The sequence below is a fragment of the Cryptomeria japonica genome, chromosome 3 (assembly GCF_030272615.1).
Source record: "Cryptomeria japonica chromosome 3, Sugi_1.0, whole genome shotgun sequence".
NCBI classification, from domain to species: domain Eukaryota; kingdom Viridiplantae; phylum Streptophyta; class Pinopsida; order Cupressales; family Cupressaceae; genus Cryptomeria; species Cryptomeria japonica.
The window spans coordinates 390,615,306-390,642,376 of NC_081407.1; positions in this window are offsets into that span (position 1 = coordinate 390,615,306).

The window sequence follows — 27,071 nt, forward strand, 5'->3', positions numbered from 1 at the left end:
TAGCTATAACTAGTTATACTTTCTTGAGAGTTAACACTCTCCGTGGTTTTTCCCATTTGGGTTTTCCACGTATAATTTTGGTGTTTATCTTCTGGTTGTGTTCTTCTTGTTTATTCTGAATTAATTGTTTTATTTCAGTCAAGTCTGTTTGATAATTTTGAGGACAACTTCAATTGGTAAAAAGTTTATTGTTTTAAATAAGTGGGAATACTGATTCACTCCCCCACCCTCTTAGTATTCTAGTGCTTTCAACATGATCAACACAAAGTGCTTGCTTCCTTTGGCTTTAGTACTGATTGGATCAATTGGGTGATGAGTTGTATCAATTTTTCTTCATTTTGAGTTCTCATTAATGGTGAACCCATTGATTTGTTTTGTGCTTCTAGAGGCCTTCGTCAAGACGATCCCCTTTCCTCGTCTATGTTCCTTTTAATGGCAAAAGGTTTGGGGAGATTCATCAAGTCCTATGTTTGGAAAGGGTGATGCAAAGGTCCAGAGGTTATGGATTTTCACATACAACCTGCAATGATAGAAATTAAAGGTGTCAAAGGAGATTCTTTCTTCCAACTCACTAACTCCTTCACTAGGCTTCTCACTCCTAGCCGCTTTACACAAAAATTGACTCAAACCCCCAAAATGAATTGAAAACCTTGGGGAAAGATTCTAAAATTTCTAGAGGTATCATTATAATTCACCATATTAAAGGGTGTAACACCAAAACACTCCCTTGTGCGGTTTGTCTTGTGTTGGCTCCTATATTCTACTAGCCCTACTCAGAGGGTTTTTTGGTAATAACTTTCAAGGTATTGGGTATGGGCACAAAATGAAAGTTTATTAGGATACCCTTTTCAGATTCATAAAACATATTCAAAATAAAGGTAGACTTGTTTTGGAAAGTTGGCTTCAAATTTTGACTAATTTGTGTCGGATTAAGTCTAATTAGGCCAAATTAACAAAGAAACTATATGAAATATTAATCACCAACCCCCAAAATCTTCTCCAAGGTCTAGATATGTTGAAAAAAAACCAATTCCACAATTTTCATCAATTTCCACACTCCCCAATAGGCCCAAACATCAAACCCTTGGTCTAGGTCTCTTTAAAGCACTTTGAATGAGGATTTTATGGAAGTGCCACTTCCAAACCTTCTCAAACCTCACCAACTCTTAAAAAACATTTTATTAGGTCTTAACATGCATATTGGATAATTATATGACCTTCCTCTTCAATATTTCATCAAAACCCAACTCCAACCTCTCAACTTTACATGAAAATGTGTGACAGTCCTCCGCTGGGGCATCAACAAAAGTCACCAAATGGCAGTCTCTACTCCTGAAAGACATTCAAACATAAAATATACACTAATTTAGGCCATTCCACTGAGTCACAGGGTTAAATAGTGGGTGGAATGGCCAAAACATCATTTTATTCCTTTTGAAACCCTACCATAGCCATTACAGGCAATTTGTAGTGAAATGATTGTAAAATTCAAAAAATGTAATGAAATAATGTCAAACCAATTGAAAATAATATATAAATCATATTTTTATCATCTCATAACAATTTAATGGCATGAAAAGGTCATATCAGATCATACAAGCCTGAGAAATAAGGAAAAAATAGTAAAACTCTGAAAATGCTTATTGAAAAACAATGATTTCTTATTGCAATTGCTTCCTTAAAAATTCCAACCCCTCCTTTGTGGTTCTTTAGGCTTAAATAGACAAAAAACTAACTATCAAACCTCTAATGACCGTTGGGAACATATTAGTGCAATTTTGCACTTTTTTGTATATGACAACATTAGCAATTTTGACAACTTTTGCATTTTTGAACATAGTGACCCCAAACTTTGTAGATATTTATCTAATTACCTCCAGTTTATTAAATAAGTAAAATCAAATATTATTTCATCAATAAATATCATGGAAGGCATGTTTACAAGTTTTTTTTTGTGTCCTTCTATGCCATTATAAACAATTTGTTGACAATTTTGTCTTAAAGGCTCAAAACAACTTCCTAATGCCTAGACTGGTCTTAAAACATCCCAACATGGTCCTTAGGTCCTTTATTTATGACCTTGAAAACAATAAAAACATAAAAGATTCAAATTTTACCTCATAGAGGCATGATGACACATCGGGTGCTCTTGCGCCATACAACCCCACTAAAGAAGAACTCATGTCCCATGAGTACCACCATGCTCTAGGATGTCATTGGACTCTTTGTACACCTACAAAAAAAGGATACAGACATGCATACAAACACATATCATATCTAATGGGATTAAATTCCTTTGCCATCTTTGTGTCACATTCCAATCTTCCCTTTGGTACTTTCAACTACTCCTTCTTCTTGCCATCTTCAGTCCTCCCACCTTGGATTAGGCCCCCTGTACCTGCAAGCTTAGTTTGTTTACTGATTTTATCCTCCAAAAATTGACATATGACTGTCCCAATGAGCACACCATATTCCAACCTTGTTGTACTAGTGCACTCAAGCCTTGAAATGGTTGCAACTTCTTCACTCATCAAGGGTTCTCTCCTGCCAAACATAACAATATTAGTCTTACCTTTCCCTTCCTCTTTTTGCTGAAAAGAAGTGAGTCTAAAATCCTTTACATCCTTTTTGATAAGGTATGTGTTCTCCCTACCATCATACATTGACTTTCTATTAAATTTCCATCTCCCCAATAGCAAATGACAACAATCCATTGACAAAACATCAAATAGGACCCCATCTTTGTACTCACCAATCTGAAACTCAACAAATTCTTGCTCATTCACCAATAATGACTGATTACCATTTACCCAAGAGACTTGATAAGGTGCTTCATGAGGTATTCTATCTAGATTCAACTTATCTACCATCTCCTTAGATACCATGTTATCTTGTGAACCTGAATCAATGACAACTTTGCATACCTTACATCTACATTTGCATGTAGTCCTAAATAAACTCCTCCTTTGATTTATTAATTTCACTTTAGGTGACTGCAACAAAGTTCTTCTTACCATCAAACCTTCTCCAACTTCTGAGAAAATATTAATAGGACCAGGAGAGGCTACACTTTCTTCTCCATCTCCTTGTACTACCTGAGCCCTTCTTTCATTTCTTCTCTCACCACCACTTGATGTGGATCCTTGCCTTTCAAGACACTTAAATGTTGGATGTCCAATCTCTTGACAATTGTAGCATCTACCGGTAAAGGTATTTGAGTTCCTTCCTCCTCCAAATCTGCTTCTTGTACACCTAAAGCCACCTCTTACATCAACACTTTGATCCTTACCCTTACTTGCTTCTTCTTGTTTCTCATATGGCTACTTGCTTGTAGAAAATGATCCCCTTCCTCTTGTATTGTTTCCTCTTCCCCTACTAGACTTATCTTTCCTTCTCTTTATCTTCTCCTCCACCTTGATAGCCAATTGAAAACACTCTTCCACAATTCATGGGTTAAAAACAACCAATTCATCTTGTATGTTAAACCTAAGGCCACCAAGGTATCTAGCCACTTTTCAACTTCATCTTCATCCATACCTACCCTTACTCTTAACTTAAAAAAATCATCAATGTATGTCTTCACATCTAAATCCTTTTGTTTTAAAGTTTGCAATTTCTTAAATAATTGAACTTCATAATCTCTAGGAAGGAATTTAACTTTTAGTTTTGCAACCATCATGTCTCAAGATGTTATCTTGTCTTGTCCCCTCTTTCTCCTCTCAGCTTGTTCATATTTCCACCATAGAAGTGCATGTCCCTTTAGTTTGGTCTTTTCCACCTTGACCATTTGATCATCAAGTACATCTTCACTTTCAAAGTAGGTATCCATGGCTACAATCCAATCTAGTGGTTCTTCCTCATTCAGGTTCCCACCATACATAGGTAAATAAACCCTTACCTTATATTGGTCACTTCTCACTGCCTTTAACAACCTAATTGCCCATTGCTCTTCAAGATCTATCTGGTCTTCCTCCTTTGCTTCCTAAGACCCTTCTTCTTCCTCCTCTTCATCACTCACATCGCCCATGTCAATATTTCTCCTCTTATTTGACTCCAAGGCTTCAAGCCTTGTCAACACAACATTGTAGGACTCTTGCAACCTAGTATTCTTATCTCTCAACTCTTGCAACTCTCTGGCAGTACCAACATGCTTAGGAGGCATCTTGTCTTCAACCTATCACTCACTCTTCTCTCAAATTCCAATTATCTCCTTCACAGATCTACTTCCTTTCTCTTATACCACTTTGATGTAGAGGTCTAGTGGTTATGGACTATCACATAAATAACCTACAATGATAGAAATTCAAGGTGTCAAAGGAGATTCTTTCTCCCAACTCATTAACTCCTTCACTAGGCTTCTCACTCCTAGCCGCTTTACACAAAACTTGACTCAAACCCCCAAAATAAACTGAAAACCTTTGGGGGGGATTTTAAAATGTCTAGAGGCATCATGATAATTCAACATATGCAAGGGTGTAACACCAAAACACTCCCTTGTGTTGTTTGTCTTGTGTTGGCTCCTACATCCTACTAGCCCTACTCAGAGGGTTTTTTGGTAATAACTTTAAAATTACTGGGTCTGGGTACAAAATGAAAGTTTATTAGGTAGAGTTATAAAAAATATGTGTAATAAAGGTAAACTTTTTTTGGAAAGTTGGCTTCAAATTTTGACTGATTTGTCGCGGATTAAGCCTAATTAGTCCACATTAACAAAGCAACTATATGAAATATTGATCACCAACCCCAAAACTCTTTACCACGGGTCTATATATATTGAAAACAAACCACTTACACAATTTTCAACAATGGCCACACTCCCCAATATGCCCAAACATCAAACCCTTGGTCTAGGTCTCTTTAAGGCACTTTGAAAGAGGGTTTTATGGAAGTGCCACTTCCAAACCTTCTCAAACCTCACCAAATCTTCAAAAACATTTTATTAGGTCTTCACATGCATATTGGATCATTATATGACCTTCCTCTTCAATATTTCATCAAAACCCAACTCCAACCTCTCAACTTTACATGGAAGGTTGGAAGTCCTCCCCTAGGGCATCAACAAAAAGTCACCAAATGGAAGTCCCTACTCCTAAAATACATTCAAAAATAAAATATACACTAATATAGGCTATTCGACTGAGTCACAAGATTAAATAGTGGGTGGAATGGCTAAAACATCACTTTCTTCCTTTCAAAACCCTGCCACGGGCGTTATAGGTAGTTTGTAGTAAAATGATTGTAAAATTCACAAAAATTAATGAAATAATGTCAAACCAATTAAAAATGAAATTTAACTCATATTTTTATCATCTCATAACAATTTCATGGCATGAAAATGTCGTGTCATATCATACAAACTTGAGAAATAAGGAAAAAACAGTAAAAATCTGGAAATTGGAAATGCTTATTGCTTCCTTACAAACTCTAACCCCTCCTTCATGGTTATTCATGCTTAAATAGACTCAAAAAAAATATTCCAATAGAAAAAACTAAATTTCAAACCTTTAATGACTGTTGGGAACATATTACTGCAATTTTGCACTTTTTTGTATATGACAACATTAACAATTTTGACAACTTTTACATTTTTTAACATAATGACCCCAAAATTTGTAGATATCTATCTAATGACCTCCAATTTATTAAATGAGGATGATAAAACCTTATTACATCAATAAATTCCATGGAAGGCATGTTTACAAGTTTGTTTGTTTTTTGTCCTTTTATGCCATTATACACAATTTGTTGACAATTTTGCCTTAAAGGCTCAAAACAACTTCCTAATGCCTAGATTGATCTTAAAACATCCCAACACGGTCCTTAGGGCCTTATTTATGACCTTGACAACAATAAAAACATAAAATATTCAAATTTTTCCTCATAGAGGCACGATGACACATCGGGTGCTCCTGCACCAAAGGGTTGATTCATGGATGGAAGTGGGGTCATGGCTTTCGTCCCTACTCTCATATTCAATTTGTGGATGACACTTCTTTGATGGGTGTTGCTATAATTAATGTGGCTGCCAACTTCAGACGAGCTTTGGATATATACTTGAAAGCTTTTGGACAAAAGATCAATGAGGAAAAATCTCTCATCTTCTTCTTTAATACCCCTGCTCTCATTCAAGCCAAGATTGCCAAGATTTTGAGGTTTCAAATTGGGGCTCTTCATGTAGTTTATCTTCAAATTCCTCTCTTAGCTAGCCGCTTTCCTAGGAGATTTTGGTAGGATATTTTGGATAAGTTTTGTTGTAAGGTTAGTCATTGGACTAATCGTTGGCTTTCAACTACTAGAAGGGTTACACTTCTCAAGATTGTGGCTCAAGCTCTCCCTATTTATAGATGTTTTGTGTTAATAGCTCAAGTTAGTTTTATTAAGGAGTTCGAGGCACTTTCCAAGCAATTCTTGTGGACAAGTAACTTGCTTTCCTCCAAGTGGAGTCTAGTTAAGTGGGACTCTAATTGTAGGCCAATTCAAGATAGTGGGATAGGGTTGTGTCTTGCAAGTTTGAATGGTCAGGTCATTACTGCAAATCTTTTTTGGAGATGGTGCACCAACTAAGACAAGGGTTGGGCTAAGATTCTAATGCTAAGTACCTTGGGGGAGTGGATGGGAAGGATGTTCCTCAGGACACTCTGGTTGGAATTGGCTCTATGATTTGGAACACTCTAAAGCGAGGTTCTCAGCTAGTTAAGCAAGGTATTTTTTGGATTTGTAATAAGGGTGTTGAAGCTCTATTTTGGAAAGATTATTGAGATGGATTTCCTCCCATTCTATCTCAATACCCACATTTGCAATCTCTTTGTGATAGTTTTCTTGAAGTTGGGTGGTATAGAGTTGAGGATTTTAAGGTTTCTTTTAAATTGAGCCAGGGTGAGTTGGCTAGATGGAAGGAACCTCATGAGTGGCCACCTGGAGGATCATTTGTGAATAGGGAGGATCTTGCTAAGATTCTGGTAGGAAGACTATGCATCTCCTTGAAGGGGATCACATTCTTTCTTGGGATCCCAGTCCGAAGAGAAAAATTTCTATGGCTTCTGGATACATGGAGTTGGATAGGATAACCTTTGGGAAGATGAATGTTCAATGGTAGAAGCGGGTGTGGAATAGATCATTTTGGCCCAAGCATAATTTTTTTGTTTGCTTCGTTGTACAAAATAGATATCTTACTTAGGAGAATCTTCAGAGGAGAGGATTTCATGGGCCTTTAGTTTGTGTTCTCTGTCATAATGATGAGGAGAGTTCCTCCCACCTTTTCTTTCAATGTTCTTTTACTAGGAAGATATGGTCTCTAGTGGGAATCTTGGAGGCATACTTGTGTTCATGTCATCTCTCTAGTGGAATTCTACAATAGTCTTGGCAGACTCCCAATTAAAAATCCCTTCCTTCATGTTGCTTGGGATATTGGACCTCATTTTATTATTTGGCAATTATGGTTAGAGAGAAATCGTAGGATTTTTTCAGGATAAGAGTCTATTAGAGCAACAAGTTTGGTTGTGTGTCATTCATATGGTTTGGGAAACTTTATTGGCTAAGTGCGACCTTACTTCAGATGTGGATCCTGGTGACTTGCATATTGTTCAGAACTTGGATATTTTTCAGCAAGATTTTGGAGTTCCATCTTGGAGCAAACAGGTTCGGATTCATCACGGTAAAAATAGGGCTCAGTGGGCCAATAAGCGGTCCCCTCCATTTCCTGTAATTCTTAAGATCAACACTGATGATTCTTTCAGGGGAAATCTTGGGAATGCAGGAATTGGAGGAGTTGGTAGAGACAGTGAGGGTAATGTGATTTTTCTCTTTTCTATGTATATGGGGTAGCAATCTAATAATCTTATGGAGGCCCTTGATATTCTCTTGGCTTTGGAAAGAGGTTGTGCTCTTGGATGGAGAAGGATTATTTGTGAGTCTGATTCTCAAGTAGTTTTTGACATGCTGAATAAGCAGAACTTTGAGGATATGGAGTGGTATTTGGCCTTGGTGGGCAAACAAATTCATAGTTTAAGGGATTCTTTTTATTTCTTTTTCTTTTTCTATATCCCAAGGGAGTGGAATATGGCAATTGATTGTTTAGCTAAGTGGGCTTCTGTTTGCTTAAATGGTTGGGCTATTACTGAATGGGGTCAACTGCCCCCTGAGTGTGCCAAAGAGTTAGAGGAGATTATCAACAAGGATTTGGTGAATTAGTTGGGACCTTTCTTTAGTTTCCTTAGTGTTTGATGACTAAGATAGTTTTGCTTTTATGGACCTATTGGTCCTCTACTTTGTATTGTCTTTTCTGATTCAATAAATTTTTATCCCTTATTTAAAAATTAAAAAACCTATTTGACCCAATATTTTTCAAACCCCAAATCTGCAAATAACCCATTATAACAAAAAAGCTCAAAACCCCTTAGATCTGCAATAAAATAACCTACAAGTGTGTTTTATACCTTGTGATGTCTCAATCCTTTCATGCATAGTCATGGCTTCAATTTCACACCTTCTCCACTCAAGATAGCCACCGACCATGAAAGATATGATAACACTTGTTAGGAAATAATGTGTCATACCCAATTACATTCAATCCATTTCCTACATAACCCATGAGAGAAAAGTATGCAAACAAGCTTACAGAATAACCATTATACATAGATCAAACAGACAAGCCACAAGATAACACAAGATATACCCTATAAAAACCCTCATGAAGGAAAAACCTAGCCTCCAAAAGCATCCATATTCCATCATATTATTCAGCAATAAATAAATACAATGAATACTCCTAAATCATCAAACCCTCCAATGTACTCTCCATGTGTCCAAGCTTGAATCTACACATCCCATGTCATGCTTCACAAATGAAATCCTCTAAATGGCTCAATACAATGACAACCTAAACCACTAGCCAACCTTCAAAACTAAACATGTGATTTCCTTTATAGCTACAAGCTCACACAAATACAACCAAGTGGTAAACTAAGACCATGTGAAACACAACCCCTCATTTAATATTGGGTACTATGTTTTCACCTTTTTAATATTTTTCCCTTATCAAGTGGCTCCAAGAATATTTCAAATGGAATCTCTACATGTTGCACGTCCATCTAGGTTCCCCTATGTGCAACACACATAATAAATAAACGATCCATTATAAACATTATGCAAGGTGTGTATACAACACCTTATCCAAACAATGAGATCCATGTGGGACTAAAATATCGCATGACAAAAACAAAACAAAGTAAAACAAAAGCAAAAAGGAAAAGAAAGAAAACAAAAAAAGTGGGGAAAGAGAAGAGAAGAAATAAAACATTAGGGGTGTGTATGCAAGGTAAATACTATATTCAACATTCATCTCCAAGAAATCAAATTAAGCACTTGACACAATAAAGGTAAGTCAAATGGTGCTTTGTAAAGAATAAACATTTTGTTACCATAAAATAACACTTTGAATGTTGGAATAACTCTTGTATGAGATGGTATACCTACACTCCAAGATCATGAAAATATGCTCCAAACCTTGTTTAGTGAACACCAAGGATTAAAATTTCAAATTGCTCGACCCATATGTTGATCAATTAAAATGTCTTTTCTCTTTATGATTTAATTTCACATAGTTTAATGCAAATTAATTGTGACACCTCCTTTTATCATCAATCACATAAAAATTAATGCATTTTGAATTAGAAAATGCATGTACTTTGTAATGGGCAACATTAATAGGTATTTGTAGTGAGTACACAATATGAATAAACACAATATTGTTAGGAAGGAGTTAAACAAAATTGTTCTTTAAAATATCGAGTAATAAGAAGTTATGTTCATGTTTAGACTACCCTACTCTCTCATCCTAAAGGAGAAATGCATTATCCTACACGTAGACATATCATTGGAAGCCAAAGGAAAGGGAGATATGTAGATTTACCAACTACTTCTTAATTTCAATCTCATGCTATTTTCAAACCTAAACTACTTTTAGAATCTATTTTAATCCCCCTTTAACATTTGAGCTTATTAAAATATCCTAAGGTTTGAGTAGTTGATGAATTTGAAAGAGTCGATCAATCATAGTTTGCTTGCTTTATTACACTAAAAAATTTAAATTTTTTTTATCCCATGGAGTCCTTAAATCAGGAATAACATTTGATCATAATTTGTTTAAGGTTGATGTTCCACATGTTTCTTATAGACTTGAAATATCTAGTACACCTTTATTAAATTGTTTTCTCATGTCTAACATTATCAATTTAGAGGTCTTTGGAGACTATTGATTGTGCCTAGAAGCATCATAGGTCAATACTTGTATTTTGTTCATGTCTAAGATGTTAAATCCATGAGTTTACAAGGCATAGTGGACCAGGATTCCTTTGTTTCAAATTGTTTGGATAGATATTCCCTTATATTTAGAGAATTCACAAATTGGTATGAGGGAACAATAAAACTTGATAGATTTCACCATATTTTAGTCTTGACTCCATCAAGCCACAATCCATGTCACTACCATACCACATTTTAAACCCCAATTCAACCAAGCGCCACCTAATAATCATGGACTTGAGAGTATAAATACTAGAGATCTAAGACCACTCACTGAGCTCAATTACATAAGGTTTTGGGAGTTCATTACAACATGAGCATGAAGTGAAGTGAATTTCAAGAAACTGAGGTCCCCTCTAGAAATAGATTATTGGAACTCTTTGGTCTACTAAACATATCCCACTTAGACTTCAACTTGATATTCTAGACTTCAAATATTGCCTCTACTTAATTTATGGGTAGCTTGGGTTCACAAGAGAAAAATCCTTATATGTTTTGATTTATTATATTATGGGTTTGTTAGTCATATTTTGTTCTTGCTATATATGAGAATTTTGAATTTTTCAGTTTGTAAAATCCTTTTGGAGCTAAAAGTCCCATTAGCATAGAATTTGTTCACATTTTCAAGCTAGATATTTCAAATGTGGTCTACAAACTTGGAAGATTTGGTCAACCTTGATTAAGTTGTTTTCTCACATCTAACATTGTTAAGGTTGGAGGCCTAAGGAGACTATTAAATAAACACAAGGGGACCTTAGATAAAATTTTATATTAAGTTCGCGTGAGATATTAAACCTATGAATTTTTAAACCATCATTAAACCAAACTCATATGATCAATCAAATTATATCTACTTCTAATATCTAGTGAGGGAAGTCACAGAACAGGACAATAAAACCTGACAAAGTTTTCCATGTGCTTACTATTGATTCCCTTAGGCCATATTCCATGTCACTACTAAGCCACACGTGTGTCAAATCCCAATTTACTTAAGCAATGCCTTATAAGTGCAGACTTGAAAGTATAAATACCATGGACCTAGGACTACTCATTAAGCTCTATTACATAAATTTTGTGTGGTTTGTACACCAAGAACTTGAGCATGAAGCAAAGTGAGCTTCAAGCATGAGTCCCCTATAGAATATGATTAATGAAACTATCAAGTACATCAAATGGGGGCCAATGAAATTCAAATCTCCTTTCAACTCAATTATATAGGACAAATTGGATCCATAAAAAATATGACAACTGAGTACCCAATGCAAAAAGCCTTGTAGATTTCACTTAATAAAAGTGTGGGTCTACCAACCACTATTAGATTTAAAAACTTTGTTGCATATGGACATAAATCATCTACTCAATTGCAATCTATAAAGGCACTCAAGTCTATTGGAAAAAAAGACTAACATATCAAATGCAAGGTCATTGAACAGTGAATTGCAATATATAGCAAGCCCAAGTTTAAAAGAAAAGAGCACAACACCACACCCATGCCCAAGAAAAAACAACTCAATGAATAAATGTTTGAGCACTAAGTCTATTAAAAAAAGTTATCATAGGCATAAGATATAAAGCTTGGTATGAGAATGACATGGGGGATTTTACAAAGCTAGGACACAAACATAGAGGTGTGTTAAAGAGTCCAATAATTTTCATGGGACCCATTAAAAAGAATTTCTTGGATCAATTATTAGCATATGACAATTCAAGGCATAAGGGAAAACAAGAGGCCATTAGATTTGCAATTTCCAGGGAAGAACCAACATAACTAAAGATAGCAACAAGATTGTTTTGCTTGTTGTAGACCTAAGTTGCCTTGGGCATTACGACTTAGTGAGTATTTCAAGTCTAGAAGGTTTAGATGCTTGTGGACCCACATTTTACATTCATTAATTTTATTATGCTTTGTGCATCTAGTAGTGTATTACATTCTCTTCAACAAACTAGAGCTCTCATATATAGCCTAGTTTGATGGCAATTTCAAGTTTGTTGTAGCAAGTTTTTTCATGTCCAAAGGTGCTCACAAGCCTAAAATTTTATTTCAAAAGAGTTCGATGAGAAGTTTCACATCCAATGGGAAGCTTGAGCCTTGAGGCCAAAAGGAATTGATGTCAAACACATGGTGCTCTAAACTTATTCTAGTGGTCCTTAGGCATTGCAACTGAGTGTCTCAAGTCTAGAAGGTTTAGGTGTTTGTAGACCCATAGTTTACAATTAATTAAGTTTATTAGGCTTTTTGCATCTAGTGATGTATCACATGCTCTCCAACAAACCTGCGCTCTCATATATATATTCTAGTTCGTTAGCAATTTCAAATTCGTGGTAGCAAGTTTTTTTCATGACCATGGGTTCTCACAAGCCTAAATTTTTATGTCAAAGGATTTTGGTGAGAAGTCTCGCATCCAATGGGAAGCTTGAACCTTGAGGGCCAAAGGAGTTAATGTTAGGCACATGGTGCTCCAGACTTATTCAATTGGTGGACTTTAGACCAATCTAGAAGATTATAAGATAGTGTTTGTGAGTACTCTAATGACCAAGTGTACACCACACACGAATGAGCAATGTTGTATGATATATCTATACCATATTGCAGGATTGAAAAAGTATTGTCTGAAATCAATACTCACTACTTTTTCAAGAAGTGAACACCATTCTATATAATAAAATTTAAGAAAAACGAAATAATCACACTATTCCATTCTTTTGCTCAACATTTACATATTAAAAAGAATCAAACTTACAACCACATACACCCAAAATCAAGTGTTTTTTTTATAAAATCTCACTTCATTAAATCCTTCAACTTACAATCATACATGCTTAAAATTATAATTTTTTAATTTTTTAATGGAATCTCATTTCACTAAGCCATTCACTCTATTAGGGTACTTTAAAAGGAGCTTCCCATGTTGCTAAAAAAAAATAGTTTCCAAAAGTAGGAATTCTAGAATGCTCTCCATTATATTCTAGTCCACCGTAGAGGCCCCCATCACCTTGAAATATGATTTGATTGGCACCTTCCTTTTTAGGAAAAGCTAGGTCACCAGTTCAAACCCCCTCAGAGAAACTGTTATTTTTATGAATGTGTACAATTGTTGAGGCCCTGTGGATGATTGCATTCTTCTGCTTTCAACTGTGCAGACATTATTTTCCATGCTCAACACGTCACCCTTCATTACACTCCACGTTATAATTAGCCAAATGAGCTTCCATAACTATGTTTCTTCCTTCACAATGACTTATGAGGATGGATATGTAATGAGTATATGGCTCAGAAGGGGAAGGAAGATCTGCAATGACTTATGAGGATGGATATGCAGTGAGTATATGGCTCATGAGGGGAAGATCTGCAATGATTTATGTGGATGGATATGTAATGAGTATATGGCTAGTGAGGGGAAGATCTGCAATGACTTATGCAATAGCTTCAGAAGCTTGAGATTTTTCACAGGAGAACATCTATCAGAGTAATAAAGCTGCTTTAGAAAAGAAATAGAAGAAATGGGCCCCTTATGGATTGTTTTGGGTCGAAAGTGTTATTTGAGTTGTCAGATCAAACTTTTGATCGTGTTCAGCATTGCAATAATATACTCAGAAAGGTGCAAATACCAATATTTGAATCCCTGTCAGGTCAAATGAATATGTGAAAAGGATAATGGAGTTTTTTTTTTTGTTAAAGGGGTGCCCAACCAATGTAAAGATCTTCCCCATGTTTCTTAATAAAATAATTCGGGCCTGCGACACTGATCAAGAATTTTGTACGTTGTGGGACATTTGCATGTATATTATATGGTTTATTGGAAATGGTCAATGTTTATAAATTTGTTGTGATAGTGATCTATTGGAAATACCCAATGATTATGAACTTGATGTGATAGCGATCTATGAAAAATATCTAATGTTTATGAATTTATTGTGATAGCGGTCTATTGTAAAAACCCAACGCTTATGAATTTGTTGTGATAGTAATCTTTTGGAAATAGTCAATGTTTATGAGTTTTTTGTGATAGTGATCTATTGGAAAACCTAGTCCCGGTGAACTTGACTTTAAGTTGCATTGTCCTAAATTGGATCTTTAGAGGAGATTGTGACAAGTTGTTTATAGCAGTGATTGCAAGTTGGTATTCTATTGATTGTGTCAATATATAATATACGAGTCCATAATTTCAAACATGTTTTTGAGGCTTAACGTATCCACATTTGATTTGTTCAAAGTTTCTTTGATTTCCCAAATATCTATTTTGACAGTATTGAGATTATATTCCTTGAAGTCAACTCAATGGGGCAAGGGGTAACCATTATAACTAAAAAGTTAGCAAAGAAAACTCTTGACAAAGGCTTAAGCCTGGTACTTTGGATTCCACATTTAACTTTCCTAGCATGAAAAACTATAAGGATCATATTCATTCAAATATTTAAATGTTTGGTACACTCTTTTAGCTATGTTGTCACTTATTTTGACACATTACTTTGTAAATTGTCAAAACACATTTTCTGCGTAATAAAAAAAATGTACTTCAATATCCCTCCAATATAGGTAATTCCTAAGTACCCTTTCAACTATATATGGTTATGTTTTCTAGGTCTCTAACTTGATTTGATCTTTAAATGACTCAACAAAATGTTAGCTATCACATAATTAAGCATTCAAACATGAACACTAGTTACTAACATCACAATGTAAACATCAAAATTCAAAAACATGCAAAAAAAAAAAATTTTAAATACTAGAAGCTTGAAGTAGATAGAGAATTATTCATATGTGCCCTTATCTACCAAAATATTTCTACTTTAAATCCATAATGAGATATTTAATGAGTACTTCACTATAATCCAAAACAATTATTTTGGCAAGGAAGAATTCGTCTATCGCATCTTGAACAATACGATCATTTATAATGTCAATAATTTGCATTGTATTAAATTACAATTATAAGTAAAACAATAACATAATGTGAGGGTAATAGTAAATCCGGAAAGTAGGATTAAATGGACCAATTCCTTCCTATTGTCATTGTTAATCATGTTACACCATCATATGCACACATTAATTTCATTTTTAAATATGTCATGCATAAATTTATCTATGTGAAATTCATACAACCAATCATATTAGTATGACTCGACTGAAAAACCAAAAATAATTAAATCTTGACATTAATATTTGTTTACAAAGGTTTTTAAATCTTCATCCTAATCAATGTTTATTGCCCAAGTAGAGAGAGTTCTTAACATGTTTATGTCTAACCCAATAAAGAACATTGAACTTGTGTTAATAGAGTATTTGCATATTTGTGAGGATCCTTAGATAATTTTTATGTTATCAAGATTATGTTGGAAATGTATTGGATATTTAAGACTGTATTGATGTAGGTTGGGTAGGTGATTTTGATAGTCAAAAGGTCCACTGGGGGCTATATATTTTCTTTCTCTAGTAGTGCAATCAATTAGATGAGTAAAAGGCATCTCATAGTCTTTTATTCACAACCAAAGTAGAGTATATAGTTGCTACACATGCCTATGAAGAGCCAATTTAGTTATGAGAGTGCATTTAGGAGTTAGTTTTGGTTATAGAGTGGTTTAGATTAGATGTGATATAAAAAGTGTTATGTTTTTTGTGAAGAACCCCACGTACCATGCTTATACCAAATACATCAATGTATAAAATCACTTTATTTGAAAGTTGGTAAAGAGTGGCAAGGTCATGATTTAGAAGGTTAGCACCCAGGATAATGTTGCAAATTCACTTACAAAACTAGTGAGCATGGATAAGTTCTCTTAGTTTAAGAATGTCATCGGCCTTGCATCCTATTCTTGATTTATTTTAGATATTTCATATCTATATAATTTCAATGATATATCAAGTAGGATAATGTTAGGGTAAGGTGATCTGAACTTTGTAATCATATGCCTAAGTTAGATCTTCAATATCTTAGGAATGGATACTTGGCACCCATGTAGATGGTTAAGAGATTATTATTTTATTAGTTAGCCTTGTAACTTCAAATATTATTTGTAGTGAAATTAATATAGGGGGTTACTTATGATAATGGTAGTGGCAAAGTGATTTGATTGCATTTATACCACTTTTTTATTCTTAGGCATTAGGAGAGAGAGTAGAGCATCTCATTATGATGATTGATATCTATATTAGTTTACCACTCCATTTTGGAGTACTATACTTGGGAATGTTGTATCTATCTTCATAGGGATCAAATATAAATTATTAGTTATGATTGTTATTCATGGAACATTGATTGATTGGTCATGTGGGCATTAAATTTTTGCTATACCACAAGTTTTGGTGTTTTTAGTTTTGAGAAACTACTCATATTTTTCTCTCCAATTCTCTATAAATTGGTTTCTTTGAATAGTTGTATTATGGATGTTTTCTAGGTTGAGCATCATTATGCTATCAAAATATTATCAAATTGAAAGGAAAAGATGGATATATTAATTTAATACTTATATTGGACTAATATTCTCTCCTTGATGATAAAGATTTTTTTCCTAAAAGGGTTTCTTCATGTAATTCTAATATTTTGTGATTTATTATATGTGCTAGTTGATTTTAATATCTTGTTTAGATTTTTGGACATGCTTCTCCAAATTAAATTTTAAATCAAATGATTTCTTGCCTGTTATAAATTAAATTTATACATTTAATTAGTATACTATTATTATATTTGTTCTCCTATTTCTCATCAAGATGTAAGAAACAATAAAATGTTTAATCCTTTGGATATTTTAAAAATTAATGTTAATTTTCTTACTAATATTTATTAAAATAATATAGATAGTTATACCTCTTATTGATGAGGTCTCTCAAGCTCATCTGAGTGAGAACCTGAATGGAGAGGCTCATTTTGTACCCCTATGCATGCTAAATTTAAACCTATTTGTAAATCCTACTTAAGTCAACCACTAACCTAGATCTATAAACTAATTCAACAAACCCTCAATAGAGCTCTATATCATGCATGTGAATAAAGTAAACAAAGTTATACCTTCACACACATGAAATTCTTGTCTCCATTGTTTTTATATCCTCCAAGATTTTGTATTGATGATGGTTGCTCTCAGCTATGTAGCACATGCACAAGAGGTCACAAAGGAACAAATGTGGTTGCTTGATGAGGTAAGCTACAATACAAAGATGGTGTGATGATGTATGATTCTAGAATGATTTTGGCAGAGTGTAGGTACTCTCAATGATTTCTTGATATAGGATGAGAGGAATAAACCTTGTTTATAGAAATCACCAAGAGAATGGAGGGTTAAGATTAAGAGGTTAAAAGATGAATAGCCATGATCACATAGTTAGAAGAGAATCAATAGGATTGAGTGACAGGTAGAGATGAAGGGAGGAGATTGAGAGGTGAAAAGGGGAGTAGGTAAGAATGAATAGGATCAAGATGTTAATTTAAAATGAATAGAAATAATTAAGTGGTGAGTTGACTTTCAAATTTAATGAATGTAAATATTGGAGGAAGGACAAAGTAAATGAAGAGGAATATAACACTTGTCACATGACTACGAATTTAGATGGTGATCCATCTGACATCTTAAGTGGGGCATACATCACAGCCTTCTTGTAGCTTATGTTCAAATTCAAGTTGTAGATTTCCCTGCATACAATGCTTTGCTTGGTTATCCTTTTCAAATTCAAGTTGTGGATTTCATTGCATACAATGCTTTGTTTGGTTATCTTTTTCAAATTAAAGTTGTGAATTTTTTTTCAGACAATGCTTTGCTTGGTTATCCTTTTCAAATTTAAGTTGTGGATTTCCTTGCATACAATGATTTGTTTGGTTATCCTTTTCATATTCAAGTTGCAAATTGCCTTGCATACAATGCTTTACTTGGTTATCCTTTTCAAATTCAAGTGGTGGATTGCCTTGCATACAATACTTTGGTTATTTGTCCTTTTCAAATTTATGTTGTGGATTTCCTTATAGACAATGCTTTGTTTGGCTATCCTTTGCACCATATTGTAGGATGAGTGGAACTAGCATAATACAACTTGCTACTTCAACTCTTCCTTTCCAGTCAGATCATGCAACATAACACAATTTGTTCTCCTATGAGAATATGTGCTTCCATGGTTCACCTAGCATGACACATCTTGCTAGCCTATGAAATCCATATTCCCTCTTACTATGTTCAATGGAACACCTAGAATAACACAACTTGCTAGCCTGTGGAATTGTTATCCTCGATTTTCGCATTGATAAAATCGAGGGTGCCCCACAAATTTTTTGCCTACTTGTGGTGTTAATCTGTATGCATGCTTTGTGAGACATCGTCGTCATCATAAGCGAGTTTTTCCCCCTTGATTGTCACTTTTTCACTAAATGTGAATTTAGGTGTAAATCGGGTCTATAAACCCGATTTGCACCAAGTATTGTTTTTAGTTGCGAATCAGGTTTATAGACCCGATTTACACCTCTTCCTACCTTTTTTTCCCATTAGGTGCAAATCGGGTTCATAGACCTGATTTATACCTTATAAGTGCAAATCGGTTTTATAAACCCGATTTGCACCTATTAATTACACTAGAGTTATTAATTCCCAATTTGTGTAGTCTAAATAGAAGTCTATCTCTTTTGATTTTAAAGGATTTTTCATCATTTCAATCTGTGTTTCTATTAAATTGAACTCATTGAAAGCCAAGAGAAGAAGATTTATTTGATTTTCCTTTATCCGGGTATGTATTCTTATTTCTGGTTATTTAGGGTTTTAAAGCCCTTTTTATTTTTGAATGCATGCTTTTTTCTGTTCGATTTGAATGAAGTATTTCCATCCCTGAATGTAATGTTGCTCGGGATCATCGGCTCAAACAACATCACATTTGTGATGTCATTCGAGTAGATGGTTCCGATGACATCTCTTTCTTTTCTACCATTGGTTTTAATTGTCGCACTTCTCATTGGTGTGGTGTTGTGCAGGGTCGAAGGCCCACCACCCACATCAATACTATATGGTGTGTGGCAGGTCTGCAAGCTTTCCCCGCACCAAAGTATATGTCTTACACGTTCTATATACTGCCCTTTGTATCAGGTGTGTGGTGGGGCTATATGCCTACGATGCACCATACATTGACATGGTGTATGGTGGATCTACGATCCCATCACACACCATGTTAGTATTTTACCTTTTACATTTTGTTGTACCAAGTGTGGTGTAGCCGAGTCATAAGCTCAATTCGCACCACACTGTGTGGTGGTGTGAGGCGGGTCTACCACCGTGACCTACACCACAGTCTGTTATTACCTTCCCCTTAGGTATATTGTCGAGCGAGGTGCTTGGCGGGGTTGTAAACCCACCACGAACCAAAACATGGTGTATGGTGGGTTTACAACCCCATCAAACATTGATGTTCGCATTGCCTTCCTCTAGGCATAAGTTGGGGTTGAAAACTTGCCCTACACCATTTTGTATTATTGCTAAGGTGTGTGGCGGGTTTATAATCCTGCCCTACACTTCATTTGTAATTGCATTTTTTCATCTATAATTCGGGTTTCTAAACCCGAATTACACCTATGTTTGTTTTTCCCAAATGCAATTTGGGTTTAGAAACCCGAATTACAACTCTAATCCACACTTTTTTTTAAGTCATGTTTTGAGCTTATTAACCTGAAATTCATTTATCACACACGTAAATTAGGATTTTATAGCCAATTTTCCTTGGAGATATCAAGTTACTATGAGGTTTTTGGAAACCCCAATGGCTTCAAGTACATCATTTTCTAAAGATTGTTCAATTTAGATGAACAAAATGATTGATCAATTGTACCACTATAATACTGATATGTTTTCTTTTCTCAATGTTGCTATCATACAAATGAGAGAATCTTCTCCAAGCAAGAGGGCGATGAAATTTAAGAAGAAAGACCCCCATCCAATCTTCTCGCCTTCTTCAATTACCTCATATATTGATCACATAAGAGATACAAAAATAGGTCATGTTGACCTATCTGAGTTTCTAAAGAGGGTTGAGCAACCATCTTCCTATAGTAAAATGGAATCTATCATCAATAGTAGCATCCATTTAGTTGCGGATTTCCCCATGTTTTATCAGGACCCTGAGTTCATGATAGCAGTTGGGAACCATTTTGATCCATTTAGTAAAATTGTAAAAGATGAAGATGGAAAGAAGTTGATTTGGCTTGATGATGGTTTTTAAGTGTCTAAGTATTGAGAAGTATTCTGATATTACAATGTAATTAGCTACAGCCTACTTTGATAGAAATTTTGACAAGTGTAGGCCGAATATGAATGATAATTGGATAAAGACCCCAAGGCCTACCATTGCTAGATGGCTAGAGACTCTTCCAAGAAGTGACTTCATTGAAGAAGTCAATGATTTGATAACTGTAATGAGTAGGGTGAAAGGTCTTCCCACCTCCAACACCTACTACAAATGGATGTATCAATATATTCATATGATCAAACAAAATAAGGAGAAATTATTTTGGGGGAAATAAATCAGTGACACCATTTGTGAGCAGCTTACGAAGGTGCCTACCACACTCAAGTTCTACATGACCTCATACTTGGTGTACGCTACGGATTCAACAAGACACTTTCCTAGACTATCTACAACTGATGATAGGAGAGAGCTTAAGGTACATAAATATTACTCCCAATTGGTTCTTCAAAATAGTCATAATCATTTCCAGAGAGTGAATGATGCTTTCTTTGGATATTACATGGTTATGTTAAATAAGAATTTGTATAATAAAAGAGTATTTGACCATACTTGGGAGGTGGCGAACCAATATGGATGTATGTTTCTGCAATTTTTGACCTTCACGTACCTTAGGGTTGGTTGTTTCAATGGCGAGCCTTTCATGCTCCCTAGATATCCTTCTGACAAGATTGTGTTGAGGGAGCTAACTCATCAAATGAATGAAGTACATAAGGCCCAATCTGGTTCTCATAAAACATGTTTGAAATTCTCTCTTACCATTTGTAGATATTCCATCAACTATATCTTCAAAGCTAGAGCAATGGAAGAGGAGATGAGAAGAGTTACCATGAGGTTCTACAAGGTCAGGAAGGACTTTGACTATAGAGGGATGAGAAACAAGATAAAAAAGGCATATGTTCATGTGCATAGAATTGAACATGTTTGGGCCAACTGCAAGTTTGAGCATGATATAAGAAAACTTGACTATTGTCGATTAACAGTGGATCAAATTAGGGAGTTTAACCTCGCTGATATTCCAAACGATTTAGAGGATGATGGCAATGTTCTATACCTTGCCTATGTTGATAAAAAAATTTCCTCTACTCATTTTCCTCTCATCCAATGATCTTAGAAGGAATACACTTCAATTAGAGACATGTTTCAAAGTATTCTTACGAATACAAATGTGTGGCTTTCAAGCAAAGGTATTCCATTGAAACCCTTCTCTTTCAATTCTGATGATGACACTATTAGACCAATGGGAAGAAGATCAGAAATTAGATCCAAGAAAAAACAAGACCTCACTCCAACCAAGGCTCCCAAACTGAAGTTCACAGTTGGAACCAAGAAAGGGAAAGCTCAAGGAGAGCCATTGCTTCTAATGTTCATGAGACGCAGGAGTCTGAAGTACCAAATAAACAATTAGAAGGTGAGCATCCTAATGCAGAACCAATTGATGTTGACCAACTAGAGGAAGGCTGAGAAGGTGATTGAGAACAAGATGAATTTGATGAAAAATAATTACCGCAATTAGATAAGTCTTTACCCTAGGTACCTTTTTCGCCATCTACAATACAAGTTCCTATTTCTACTTCTGAGTTAGAGCCTCCAGTAGTCACTTGTATTTCCCCCACCAATGTTATTCATGTATCTTCTACCAATGCAAGTGAGTCCGCCCTAGATACTCCTCATGACAATATCAAGAATGTTTTCTCTATTGTTCCCACATTATCTAAAGTATCTACCACCGTGCTAGATGATTTTGACAAGTTCATGAATGACCCAACTCCTAGGTCTAACGAATCATCCCTTGAAAATCCTTCCCATGTTCTCACAATGACATAACCTATTGTAACCACCATCGTTTAGGATTCTATCAATCCCTCTCAAGATGTGGTAGTAGGTGAGGATGATGATTCAATTTTTCCACCATGGTTATCTTCCAATGCACCAAAGAGAAAGAAGCAGGCAGTCTCACCTGAATATTTTGATTTTGGTCAACTTGCTCCCATCAAACCTAAGACTACCAAGAAGGCTAAAACTTTTTCAAGGGTAAAGGTTTACAAAGAAAAGAACAAGTATGTTGAGGTTGTTGTGCCTCCCCCAGACATGGATATTGATAAGATCTAGGAGTCAGATTATGTGATCCATAGGATTGGACTAGGAAAGAAAACTCATGATTATGCTTCAGGTGATGCTATATCGACTTTAGAAGCTCTTATATCCATAATCCTTATCAAAGTAACCAAGTCCTCAGAAGCAATTGAACTGATCTCTTCATCTTTGGATGAATTGGTTGTGAAAAGACCTAAACAAGCAACATCACAGAGTAGAGCCATGGGAGAGTGGATGGATAGAATGTTGATCAGTCAAGGTACACAACTCCTAAGCTCATCTTGCACCATTGTTAATAATCTTGATGCTTTAAGAACAAAGGTGGACACAACCATAGAAGCTTTCTCCCAGGAACTTGAAACATGGGAGAAAGACTTTGAAGCTTAGTTGAAGCTTGAGGACTTTGATCTAGATGACCTCATTCAAAATGGTGTTATTCCTTCACAACGCATGTATGTTGAGCATCGAGAGCATCGAGAGGCATTGGAATATCAGATGAATATCTTGGAGTGCTTAGATAAGGATATGAGGAAATCGCAAAAAGAATGTGCAAATAAGAAGAAAGAGATTGTTGCTAAGATCTCTAAATTCCATGTGCTTTCCTTGATAAGAATGAAAAAGTGCTTGATGTGGATGAAATCATTAAGGAATTTAGCTTGCTTATAACTGTCAAGGTTGATAAGGAGGACTTCTCTTTGTCCTCAATGGATAAATTACTTGATCGACAATTCATCATCGATTTTTTGGATTCGCTTATGAAGAAACATAAGAAGTGATGCACCAACTTAGAAGATTCCATCACCAGGGTCAAAGTCATCACCGGTAATACCCAAGAACCCGATGGAGTTCAAATGAAGAATGCTCTGCAGAAGTTCAAAGAATTCCAAAGATGAGATTCATCTTGAGGAAAATGAAACTTATTCATTTTCATGTTTTTCCTAGTGGCATTTGATATGTCAATCGACACCTTAGGTGTCATTTTGTAGTTGCACATGTGCACCTGTTGAGTGCACAAGTCCTAAGTCAAATCAAACTCTTCTTTTGACTTAATCTTAGAATTGGGTATAATTTCCTATTTTCATGTTGCACCCCTCTTCTATATAAATGAGGTTTTTTATTGTAATAAGGATATTTTTCCATCATTTGTTTATACAATGAAACTCTGCTAAAGTGAAGAGAAAATTGAGACTTGGTATTCATTTTGTAAACTTGCAATTTAATCAAGAAGGAGATAAGGTTGGCATTCAAACTTTGTTTTGAGTTCAATCTTATATGTGGTATGAATGTTCTTATGTCATTGGTGTGGTATGTTCTTGAGTGATTAAAGTTGGATATAATTTTTGGTGCTAAATATTGAAGAGTTTTTGGATCTTTGCAAGTAATCTTTGAGTTACTTTCAAAATTCAAGAATTGGAAACTGGTTGAGAGAAGGTTGCTTTAAGTCTTTGAGATTTTACAAGTTATCTCTAGAATTTGTATTGAAAAGATAAAAAGTAGAGTCTTCGTGCTATACGGATTATCTGATTAGAGTAGAAGATCTTTTAATATATTTGTAAGTCTTTGAGCTAACAATATATTTGGGTTACAATGGTTGATAGGAGTTTAGTATACAAAAGAATCTTTGAGTTCTTAAGTGTGCATAATTCCCATCCCTAAATCATTTTCAGAAAAAAAAAGGGAAGTAATGGGAGACTTTGTTCTTTCACGGATACTTTACTTTCCAGATAAATTAGTTTTAAATATTACTACAATTTTTGAGTCATTTAAGTTAAGGAAAATCTATTCTTAAAAGAGAATTAGATAGAACTGGTTCTAAAGAAAGTTAGCATGTAGATAAAATAGAAAGTAAGTGTAGTAGAAAGAAGGGGCCTTCCCTTATAATTAGGAGGGATTATATCTTGCCTTCTGAGAGATATTATCCCAAGTGCTCATGAAACACACATTTTGTGAACCTTCATCAGTTTTTTTTCTCTCTTCCCCATGAACTCATAGCATAATACACCTTGCTAGTTGTTGGATCATGGTTCATCACTTTATGCATGGTCTTTCTCTTTCCATGTGACCACTTGTGATATTGTAATAGAATTTTGAGAATAATATTAGCAGTTAAGACACTTTAAATATTGAGGTATCTTCAACTAGTTTACTTGTAGCCTTTGCTTTTAGTACTAGGTTGCCTTTTTGTCTTTTTGTATGTCTTTTGTGTGACTTTTTCTTTGACTTTGTTTTACTCGTCTTGTTTTGTGTGTCCTTGTATATGATTGTATGAGCCAAGATCCTAGGCTTGGGTTCTTGTTCCCTCAAATCTAGTGATGTATTATCTCTTTGTAATATTGCTCCCAACTACTCATATCTCTCTCTTTCACATTTTTCTACTTTGTCGTGAGTATTTGTATAGGATCATACTCCCACTAAAGTGGGGGCTAAATGTAGCATTGTAAATTGTAACCTTGTACAATTTATACCTTTTGTGTCCCTACTTTAGCATTTCCTATCTTAACTCTCTCTGAGGTCTATTTTCGGCCTTTTTACCTCAAAATTGATGTCATCTTTCTGCACAAATAACTAAACCTATACTTTGGGTTGTACACTGATCTCCCACTTCTTCGCCCTATTTTTGGTAGATAGGAGTTCCTAGGGCATCCTAGTCTAGGACAAGGGCACTCAGTGTTGGCAAGAGACATTGTTCCAATGAAGATTGATGCATGAATGATGCTTAGGAGTTGTCATTAATGGCAACCTAGTTTGGAAATCACATCTAGTGTACATAGATTTGACATACCGAAAGTCGTATTGTTCATAAAGAATAAGTCTGGAAGGTGGAACACAATAACCGGTAGAGCATGAGATCATTGTGTAAATCCTGATTTTGGTGATGTAATTTTGGTTGCGGTGATAAATGAAGATGATTTGAGGTTCAAGGCAACTTATCTTGTAATCCCAATATCTAGTGTTTATTCGCGAGCAAGATCAAAGGTCTAGTATCTAGTAATTCAGTTAGAACAGAGATATTCTTGTGTAACGTGTGTTGCGGAATCTTAGGGTTGATTTTAGTGATTGGTTTCATGTTCGAGGAGTTTGAGCCGACTTGTATGAATCTTTTTATCATTTTGTTTGGGTCCGCATTCGGATTTGTGGGCGAATTGAGTCAACCTAAGGTTACATGTTTCATGTTGATTGTTATGTGGTTTTTGTGAAGCCAACATGTTTGAGTTCTTATTAGGTTATGCGTGATGGACTTGAAAAACATTGAGAGAGGGGGGGGGTGAATCAGTGACACCAAAAACCAAACTACTTTAAACACTAATTGGTAGATGAATTTAACAAAGCTTGTACACACAATGCATGTAATCCAAAATGATATAACAACATCCACAAAAAGTAAAGCATCCACCATAACACAAGTGTTTATACATGAAAAACCCAAATAGGTAAAAACCACGGTGAGATGGAACTCACAAGTTAACTATCTGCAATAATAGATAATTGACTGGTTAAGGTCTACAAAGTTCTCTGCTAGGAGCAAATCTTGTTAGAGATCCCAAAGCTTGATTAGAAGCTTATACCTTGTTAGGATTAGTACCCTATTAGGAGTAACCTCGGTGGAGGATTTCAAAATCCAAACTAATAGATCACCTTGTTAGAGGATTTATACATTGAATCTTGTTAGAGCTTACCCGGTTAAGGGATTTTATTATGTTGTAATGGTTAGAAAACAACAAGAATGGTTTGACCTGTTTTGAGTAGCACAATACTTACTTGATTAGATCCTTCTAAGTACATTCAACACTACTCTCCAACACACTCTTCATCTTAACACTTATCGCTCTTCAATAAAAAAAGTCTCTCTTCATGCATACCATCATAACATAACATAACTTATCTTGACTTGTCTCTCAAATGATTTACTAAGATGTCTTTAAATAGACATTCAAATCTTATGTCGATTCAAGGAAATCATGACACAATTTCCTAGGTGCAGTGTATCTAGACAAGTGTTCATAGCTCATCACAAAAATGACCGCCAACTAGTCGGTGTGGTTAACTCATCACAGAAATAGCCAAATACCGGTTGGAACAATCAATATCGGTTTGAATAAAACATATGAACTGTTGTCCTTGAATCTCCACTTGATCTCCATCTTGATCTTCATCTTGATGCTGACTTAGTATAACCACAGGTTGTCCCTTATGCACATACGGTTGACACAAAGTACCGGTTAGGGATTAACCTCTAATATACCGGTTAACAGTGTAAACAATTGAAGTTACACTGGTAGTCAATATAATCATATGTGTGTGTGAGAGTGTTTCATCAATGACAACAAGTGATGAATGCATTACAATCATCATCAAGCCAACAATGCGGATATATAATTTTGATCCAGATGATCATTTTAGAGATGAGATATGCAAATGTGGATGTGTGGTATACAAATGAGCATCAGAATGCAGAATTGGT